This window comes from Lemur catta, chromosome 18 (genome assembly GCF_020740605.2).
Source record: "Lemur catta isolate mLemCat1 chromosome 18, mLemCat1.pri, whole genome shotgun sequence".
Lineage (NCBI taxonomy): Eukaryota > Metazoa > Chordata > Mammalia > Primates > Lemuridae > Lemur > Lemur catta.
This window is the reverse complement of record NC_059145.1, coordinates 15,693,345-15,704,059: the sequence shown is the minus strand read 5'-3', so window position 1 is coordinate 15,704,059 and position 10,715 is coordinate 15,693,345. Positions and strand designations below refer to the sequence as shown.

Sequence of the window (10,715 nt, the reverse complement as noted above, 5' to 3'; positions counted from 1 at the left end):
ACAGTTCAGTGAACTGCAGTTGATTCACTAGTGTCTTATCACCATCATCATCACCATTACTATTATCCTTACCACATCATCACAATCACCACTAGCTCTGTCATTCCTGAAAAATGTATTTAGACATTCTATGTATTTGACTATTGGGCCATGGTAGTTCCCTAAATCTACTCCTATCTTTTTTTTTAAGACAAAGAAAGTGCTAATTAGTTCTGAGGATTCTCAGCAAAATATTTAGATAAATTTTTTTAAAGGCCATCAATTATCCACACCTATCCAAATTTCCATATGTCTGATAAATTAAACATATATTTTTTATAAAATGTTTTAGATTTTATCTAGATTTAGTATCAAATAGGTACAGTTCATCTATGTTCTCAAGTATATTACTACCTTGTTGAAACGCAACCCATCATTAAGCAAAATTCAGTATGAAGTGCCTCCTTAAAGTGCATCCAAGATGCTTTAATTACAGAAGCACCTAAAATATTTCATCATAGACACATTTGCACACCTAATGGTTTCATGGCATAACTCCAAGAATAACAAAATAACATTGTTCTATTGATTTACTTCCAATAGAATATTTTCAACTAATATTTGTAATGCTATGTTCTAGATGAAAAATAATAGAGTCTCACATTTGTGTATATATTTCCCAAAGTAGTGCTATGTTCTAGGTGAAAAATAATATAGAGTCTCACATTTGTACATATATTTCCCAAATATAATTATGTCTTCCTCCTGACATTAGGGAAATATTGTTCTTTATACTCTTAATACTTCATATTTTTTTCTTACAACAGGAATGTGAACTACAATAACACAAAGCGAGAGTGTTACTTCTGGAACTACTACCAACATTCAACAAAGGTCTAGATGCTGTGTCATACATGGCTCTTATAACCCAACCACCTTTTATTAATATAATTCCCCCATCTGGCACAAGAATACATGTAGGGGATACACAAAGACATTTATTGCCAGTCACAGTGGCTCCCAACTCTAGTCCCAGCTACTGGGGAGACAGAGGCACTAGGATCACCTAAGCCCACAAGTTCAAGGTTATAGTGAGGTATGATCAGGGCACTTTGACCAAGGCAAAAGAGTGAAACTCTGTCTCAAAATAAGTAAATAAATAAATCATATAGAATTTTTAGAAAATCTTTTTGTACAGAATTGATAACTTTAACTAATTGGATCAAAATTCAACTAAGTAGTACATTCTAGGTTGCTAAAAATGATGAGAACATAGTCAAAACTATTGACCTAGGGGCTCTGCAATAGGAAGATGTTTGATAGGAAGACTATGATGAGTTTGTGTTGCTTGAAGACCTGAATCTGTGCTGTCACAGCCAAGGCTCTTCATTTGCAGATGATAGAAATCCAATTCAAACTGACTTGACTTTGTTATGTGAAGTCTAGGGACAGTCTTTAGGCTTAGCTGGATCCAGAAGCTCAAACAATGTATAACCTAAATCTTTGTACCCCCATAATATTCTGAAATTTAAAGATAAAAATGAATTTCATACTAAATTTAAATAAAAACGAATTATAATCAGCAAGACTTCTCTCCTTTAATAAGCCCTGCAACCGGAGGCCTACATTCAGCAATCTCACTAGAAAGAAATCCTCCTTCCCAAAAGTTCCAGAGTTCCAGCAAAACTTGCAGGGTTGATTCTTATTCCCCAAACTTGGGACACTCAAATTAGGACTCTGACTAAGGCTGGCTAGGTCACAGGAGTATCCTAGGAGGCGGGGATTTGATCAGCCCCATGTGAACTGGAGGACAGAAAGTAAAGGGTGGTCTCAGAAACAGAATCCGAAGAGCTATCACTGAAGGAGGGAGACATGGAGGCTGATCAAAACCATGCGCCACACCTCGCATGAAATAAAATATACTGCAGATGGATATTCTTGTTTTTACAAAGGTTTTCCAGCTAAAATACCAAATGGAGCCCATAAAATAAGAAAACATGTCATCCATCGTCTACAGAAACTTTTCACATCTAAAATTTTCAGAAATTCAGTTTCCCTTTAGTTACATTTTCATATCAACAGTATGAATTATGTCTTTGGAAACCTTGGTTGCCCTGCTGTATTGACTAAAAAGAGCAAATAACTCATGTGAAATAGCCTTCCTCTCTCTCCGTCCTTCTGTGCTCTATATCTCTATATGCATATAGATCATATATATAATGCATTTCAATTCTTCTCAGAGTGCCCATTAAGGACAGTGAGTATATATGGTACCACTTGAAAGAGCTCAGTAAATTTATTGAACTTTTCACTTGGCCTAATTCATTTTCCGTCACTTCCTCAGTGCTGCTCCAATAATGAATGTGTGTGCACATAGAATCTTTGCATGTGTAAACATCTCCCCGACACCTCTTATGTGTGGAAATTGCTTTACATTTGTATGCATTTCCTCCTCTCCTGCTCTCTTTCCTCATTTATCTCCAAACATAATCTCCACCTGGGCTCTGCTCTGCAAGCTTATTCTTGAGTCTTTGCCATTTGTAAATGGACCCTGTTTCTTCATAAGCTCACTATTTTCTCTTTCTTTCCCCACACCATCAAATTTCTTTAGAGATAGTCTACTCTCAGTGTCTCTGTTATCTCTAATCTCATTTATTTTAAAAATCTACCTTGCAGTCTGTTTTTTGGGCCCACTTATTCTACAGAGACTGCAGTCTTGTTAACACTGATTAAAAATGATCTAAGTATGATGCCTTCATCTCTGAGATAATGTAATACTGTAACAACAATTGTAACGGTAACTAACATTAATGGAACACGGGGGCCAGGCACCATGCTAAATTTTGTTTACAAGAATTATCTCAATATCTCCTTTAATTTTCACAAGACCCCCAAAAGGTAGACCCTATTTTGAATCTCCAAAGAATATTAATCCTCAGACATTGGAAGTGAATTGTCCAGTGGTGGCATGGCCAGGTTCAATCCTGAGTCTCTTGATCCACTGTATTTGGTGCCTGTGTTTTCTCTTAGTCCATTCTCTCCTAATATCCTCCTTTCTACCAGCTCTCTGGTTCTACCCCTCTACAGAAGATGTAATCTTAGAAATTAACAGTGATAACAAATCGCCAAGTACAATGATTATTCTCTGTCCCGACCTCCCTACTTTTGTAATTAAAAAACGATGACATTTCTTATCTCTGTTACATATCATTTCCCCTTAAGACCATAAGGAGTACAGGGGCCAATTCCTTTGTATATCCAGCCTCAAGCACAATGTCTTGCACATAGTAGACTCTCAGTAAATGTTTGATAAAGGAATAAAGTGAATCAGGACTTTTTATCATGTATCATACAGCGTGGTAGGGTCTCAATATCTGAGGTTGGCTATTTGTAAAGACTTCTCAGTCTCAGCATTAATTTCTGTGTCTTGGCACTAATTCTTGATTTACTCATCAGACACCAGTGTGTGATGAGTGTGCCAATACTTATTTTACATAGGAGGCAACTTATTTTTTAAAAAAATATGTAAACCTGGTGGTATCATTCTGCTAGCATTCTGCTATGATTGAAGTAGCATTTTGGGAAATCTCATAAAGAAAATAATACAGGATTTAATGAGAGGGAAAAATATTCTTCTTAGCAACTAGGGAAATACTTTTAAAATGACAGTTTACAATCTCTTGGGTAACCAATATCAGTAAGATTTGGAGTATGCTATAAGACTCAAAGTAATTTCGTTCATGTCAGAGATGTGACTTATTACTCAAGATCTACCTGGTATATCATTCTCTCCTACTCACTGACTTACTGTAAGTTTATCAGCTACACTTAGGAGCTTGATCTTGGTTTCTACTTAAAACACACTGCAAGTCTTAACACTCAGAGGAAAGCACCCTGCAATCTGAGCAGCCACATTTTCCATTAATCCAAAGTTACCTTGATCTTGCTCAGATTCATAAGTCAAATGGAAGTCAAGAACGGAAGAGGAAGGAAAGAAATCAGAAACAGTTTCACGTTGAACTAACTTCTAAGGTACTTTTTTTTTCCTTGATTAATAAAGTCTTTATAACTCAAATTCCTTTCTACCCAGATCAAGGCCTTATTGAGCTGTAAAATTCTTGACACCCACTGGTTCCATTTTCCATGGTACCATATTGATATGCCCCATTATGCCACATACACCTGCCATATTAAAATTCACATTTGCTTCAGATTAGAAATTTTAAAAAGCCAGAAGAAAAAGAACTTTAAGTCATGTTGCAAAACTATGGCTGAATCAAGGATGTATTATTATTCATGATTAACTCATTTGTGCATTTGTGCACAGTTTTATCAAATTGTATGCCTTCAACCTAAATGTGCCAATTCCATTTTGGAGAGAGCTCTCATCATTGAAGTGAAAATAAGAGAAACCACTTTATACATGCACTGCTGAATAAACAAGCCCTTGTTTCAAAATTATTCCTTAACAGCTTCTGCTTCCAATTCTCACACTCACCCTCTGCATTAGCAATATGACCCATTTACTAATCATTAACAGGTGTGTAGCCAGTGTGATGATGCTTGCCATTGTAATGAATCATCTAGCCTCTGAAATGTGAATGAAGCAAGGTATTCCATTCTCTTTATCAAGGATTGGCATAGGCACTGTACTTATAAAGTTCAAGCTTAGCAGTTCTAGAAAAGTTAGAAGTATTTCCTATCATCTAACTTAAACTTTTGTTTTTCATAACATTGCTACAATGCTTCAGCGTCCACAACCATAGATGACATAGGATATAGGTGTACCAAGTTGGCACCAGTTTTATGGATGTGTTACTCAGAAATCTAGAAGTGCATGTTACTCAATCCATCCGCAAAATATTAAGCACACTGCAGTATATGCACAGTGTAAAGATCCCCCCACAATGGAATTGAAGTTTTGGGGGGAAGATGGTAATACACATACAAAAAAAGAAACACAGTAACAACACTAGGTAATAGATTAAGTTTTGCGAAGTGATATGGAAACTGTTGCTACTGGAATTCATAGGAAAAAGAGCCAGCATCATATATGTAGTAACAAAAAACAGACAGAGTCCAAAGTAAGACTTGAAGTACAGGTCAGGCCATGATTCATGAAAAGAGAATATCGTAGACACAGGAAACAGGGCAAACAAAGGAAACAGTTGGAAATCATTCTAACAGCTAACTTTCATTGAGTGTTGAGTCTGTGCCAGGCATTGTACTAAATGTTTTATGTGTAAACTCATTCAGGAGGAAATTAGAGATATAGTTGAAAAAGCTTTAAACAACAGTCAATAAGGTGGTCCAGGTTTTATTCCTGGTTCTACCACTATGCAATCTTCTACCACACTAAGATCTTTCCCTCTGTAGGCCTCAGTTTTTTTATTTAGCAAATAAATAGTATGCACTGGGAAATCCTGAAGGTTCGTCCTGCTTCAAATTCTATGTGAAAATGTCAACACAGGAAAAACGATTTACTATCAAAATGAAAATGGATTGAAAATGACTGTTAGGCATCAGGGACTTTAGTACAAAGATACCAGGTTCATTCAGTTGTTGAATACTATGTTCAAGAAATTTTGCCATTTCATTTGTGTACATTTGAATTTTGTAAAAACTGAGGTCCTGATCAACACTTATTTATGACTTTACATAAGGGTAACCCATCCCTATGCCTATAAAGACCAAGCAGGTATTGTAAGTGAATAAATAAAATTGCATAGTGACCATGGCCATCTGGAGAGTGCATATTCTGTCTAAACAAGGAAGTTACTACCAGTTCCTGCCAATTGTCGGTGCTATGGAAATGACGCTGTGTTCTCTGCTTTGCAATAATTAAGAGAGGATTCAGAAGGACGAAAACAGCAATCATTATTAAGCTGTTCAGACATTCTAGGTTCTAGTCTACATCCTCATATGACTCTCAAACAAGGCTGGAGATACATCTTGTGGTGCCATTTCAGTTAAGAGGAATTTGAAGCTCACAGAAGTTAAGCAACTCACCCAAATTTCTTACTAACACTAAGAAAGGGAGAAAATAATATCAAATTTCAAACTCAGGACAATCTGGCTGTATCGTGCTTTCTTTTCCAATATCCAATGCAGCCTGGTGAGGCTGCATTTAAGTATAATAAGTTTGGCCATCTTTCTCATCTTTAATTATATTAAATTCTTGAATGAAATCCAGCAGTCTAGGTTCATGCCAAAGCAAAGGAAATGGATATAATATTAAAATATATCACATTAAAGTGAAGAGGTGGCAAGGCAATGAGAAAGAATAAACCTCAGTTCTGTGGTCCCTGTGGTGAGATAACAGACATCCATAGGCACTGTGCTGTTCAACCTATTATCAACATCTACTTCCTGTACCTCCAGTTGCTTTTTCTGCCTAGGTGCAATCACTTATCTGCTCTTACCTCAGTGTTGTTCGGGATTTTTCATTTATTTCTATCCGAAACGTCGGCTTAGACCAGATCAGAGTCTTGGCCTCAAGGTACCCTTTTTGTGCTGATGTTTAGTACTTACGTCTCTGAATCCTAGTAATTGCATATTCCTTAATCTTCATTTTATTTTTCTGGTTTCCAGGTCCACTTCTCATGCCAGTCCCTGGTCACTGCATACCCTCCCACCTAGCCAGCCCCTGTCAATCTTGTCCATGACCTCTGTATAATAACTTCTATCCAACAGCTACCCAGTCTAAACGAATTCCAACTGCAGGAGACTCTCAAGTGTCAGTAGCTTGTACCGAAGCCTTTAATGTGATAAACATTTTAATTTTCAAGACATATTGGGGAACAGTCTCCAACATGTGTGTGAAGTTAATTCATCGTTAAAATATTGAATCTTTTCTTTTTTCTCATCTCCAGTATAGTGAAGGGCTTTATAGAATCCAAACCAGCCCACCTGTTAAACATCTTCAGCAGTCTGCTACTGGGAGCTGATTTTCAGGGCTGTAACAACTTTATAATTTGAGCAACTTTAATAAAGATTCTTACCTTGGCAGATACCAGCTTTTTGCTTCAATTTCATACCAGGCTGTTCTGACAGTTTGTTTGTTGAAATTTTTGCCCTTTATTTGGTCCCCAGTGATTTCTTGTTTCATGAGATCCTCTAGATTACTAACAGCTGTTTATCATGTGAAATTCTTATATAATTAAGACTTTACCCTTCTACACCATGGATTCTCAAACCTGGACTGTGTTAACTTGTTCTGTACTTTGGAGAAAGTTTTTTCAGTGTCATTTCTCATGCATGCTCTAAAATAAAGAGCTACTTAATGGTCAATGATATCCCATAGGCCATAAATATTAATATGAGTGCCATTAGTTAGAGTGGAATGCACTCATCTGTGAATGTTTTTAAAGAATATAAATGCTAATTTATTTTTGCATTAGAGGATGTATTCTTAGCATTTGGAATCATTTTTGCTTAATTGGTTTCAGCTATTCTCACATAAATAAATGAATAAATGAAACTCCCATTTGCTAGCCCCCAGTGAAACAAGAGAAGCTAACTTCTGGCACCTTTCTAAACCTTGTCACTGATTACTACACTCACAGCCATCCAATTAACGAGAAGAACCCTTTGGGTCGACACAACATGGCTTTGATGTAGAATTGTAGACAGAATGCGTGCAGCTTGTTTCTTCCAGAAAATATCTCATTAGACATAATTAAGACACACAAAAAGGAGGTACTCAAATTCTATAGCTTACTGCCAACCAAATATCTCAACCATTCACAAATAAATCTCAGTCAGTGGCTAAGTTAATTCACCAGTCAGTTTAATGCAACTGGGATTATCTTGGAATTAGCAGTTTGGAGTTGCTGTGCTCTCCCCCATGGAAAGCTTCCAAAGTCAAAACCAAATAACAACAAATAAGAAACTATTTTATGGAAGGCATATCTAGTTAATTTTTTGACAAAAAATAAATTAGTCATTTTGTGAGGTCTGATGATTAACTAAAAAAACACAAAGAGAAAGTTTAAAGCATTAAAAAGCATAGATTTGGGCTCAGGATTCAGTATGACTATGGCACAAGGAAGTTAATCAATTTAGATTTTGTAGGCTGCCTTTCAAACACAATAGCAGACATTATTATTATTTTTTTTTTTTTTGAGACAGAGTCTTGCTGTGTTGCCCGGGCTAGAGTGAGTGCCCTGGCATCAGCCTAGCTCACAGCAACCTCAAACTCCTGGGCTTAAGTGATCCTACTGCCTCAGCCTCCCGAGTAGCTGGGACTACAGGCATGCGCCACCATGCCCGGCTAATTTTTTCTATATATATATTTTAGTTGGCCAGATAATTCCTTTCTATTTTTAGTAGAGATGAGGTCTCGCTCTTGCTGAGGCTGGTCTTGAACTCCTGACCTCAAGCAATCCACCCGCCTCGGCCTCCCAGAGTGCTAGGATTACAGGCATGAGCCACCACGCCCGGCCATCAGCAGACATTATTTTTAAAAGATATTATCCAAATATCATACATGCATTCAATAATATAACTAAAAAAACTTTATTGCCAGGCATGAATTGGCAGTTTTGAGGATATGAAGAGGTTTTAAGATACAGTTCTTAACTTTGGGCCTTCAGAGAATTAATAAGTTCCCTTGCGGAGCCTCTCTGTGATTCTTCATCTATTTCAGTATTCTGTCTCTTGCTACAAACATGTGGGTACCAAGTTCAACAACTGCTATTGCTGGCTATTTGTCATGACTAGTGAACTGACAATTGATCACAAGAAACTCTAGGATAACAGAATAAATGAAAGTTTGACTTTGCTTATCTAAAATATCGATGCATTATTGAGTAAGTACTGTGTGGCAAATGTTGTACTATACACTAGTCCTTATGTTAGCCCAGGTAGCTAATCTGTGTCTTATAAGTGCCATCAGTTCTTTCTCACAAATGTGGACACTTGGTCTCAGAGAGATAATACAACTTGCCCAAGCAGCAGCTAACAGGTAGTAGAGACATGTTTTGAAGCTAAGCAATTTATCTCTAGAGCTTAAGTTCTTAATACTGTTCCAGTTGAACTCCAGGCATTAGTATAAGTAAACAAAATCATCTGAGTCAGACTGGTAAAGTAAATTAATGGCTAATTGCTCTGCTCAAAATAGAGAAATAAGCTCAATAAATTCCATATATCCTTCCATTTGTTTAAGATTTCACCAGGAGAAAATAGCTTCCAAGGCTAACCTCAAGTGATATGCAAAATAAGTTTCTTTCCTTTTTAAAAAACAAAAAAAGTTTTCTGTTTTAGCATAAAGACCCCCAGATTTTTACAGAGTAGTCATTGCAGAATATTTAGTGCTCACCAATTATTTCATGTATTCCCCTACATTTCCCAGCCTGCCTTGCATTTGTGCTAGAGCCATGGATCTAGGTTTACCAATGACACATTTTATGTCTGGGCTGAGATAGTTCATTCATTCCTCTTTCCTGTGGTATCCTTAGACTCCATTTCAGATGACATAGCTACAAGATATAGAAGGAATACTTACCTGGCAGCAGAGATACCATGATCACAAAGATGGTTTTCCCAGGACGAGGCGTATCTATTGCACAAGATACAGAAGGGCTGCCCAGAATGCACTGGAATTAGAATGTAAGTAAACTCTGATTGTGTTGACTAAGATTTGGGGATCATTGTTACTGCATTATAGCCTAACCAAATCTTACTAATAGTAAAGTTTAATTGTCTGTGGGTTAAAAATAAAGATAAGTACCCTTCCATGCATGTCTTTTTGGTCACCTTGGAGACACGCTTCCTTGGAAGGCAGAGCTTGTTTTGTGTGTTAAGCATGAGCAGGATGCCCAGTTCCAGCATGATCTAGTGCCAACTAGCAGCATGCACAGCCCTCTGGGACCTCAGTACAAAGAAATTGGAGATAATGATGCATGCCTTGTTAGGGACTTGGCTCATTGTTCCTGGTAGCCATTAGTAGGTTGGTGGGCAGAAGTCATTCTGCTCACCCATAATGAAAGGGGTGTGTAAATTTTCCATGGTGGTCACCATTGTCTCTGTGTGTTGAGGCAAGTCATAAAAAGCTGCACGCTCTTTGGCAGAATTCCAGAAAGACCACAGACATTTGTTCAGACTCTTTGGCAAGGATTGCTTTATATTAAAATTTTGCCATAAACAATGTCAAAGGAAAGGCAAGGTATGTTACCATCATTTTTTCTTCTTTCCTAAAAGGAAAATATATCTCCTTTTAAATATGGGATATTCTAGATCCCATCACTTTCACCAATCTGGTATAAAGTTAACATTTAAATGAAATTCAGTACCATCTAATCTCCTGCGATGCACTGCATCAGAATCAAATGTGTACATATTTAAGGAAGAAAGTTTAAAGTCTGTCTCCTGGGTTTTATGTTATAAGCTGGGAATGTATTAGAAGAATCTGGGAAAGCCAAGCCCCGTCCTCTTGTTTTTAAAGACCCAAAATTATATCTCACAATTACACACACACACATGCACACACACACACACACAAATTAAGGATTTCAACTTAGAAGGTTTCTGAACATCTCAGATTTTCTGGCTACAAATAAATTCTCCCTCAGACAAATAGTACATAAAATTAAAGAAAATATTAAATGCCAAATAACAGTGGCATCAGCCAATCTGAGATCCTCTATACTGAGAATTTGTCATTATGCCTTTCAAATTATCTCCAAATCCCACCTGCTTTCAGATCCTCAGAAGCTGGCTCTCTGTTTTGCTATGAT

General features: G+C 37.0%; 1 non-coding gene across 1 annotated transcript; it reads left to right on the top strand.

The window, feature by feature from the left end:
• The first annotated feature begins 9,476 nt into the window (after window positions 1–9,476).
• On the top strand, window positions 9,477–9,647 carry LOC123623718. Its single transcript, XR_006729998.1, has one exon. It is a non-coding gene; the product is annotated as a U1 spliceosomal RNA (small nuclear RNA).
• The last annotated feature ends 1,068 nt before the right edge of the window (window positions 9,648–10,715 follow it).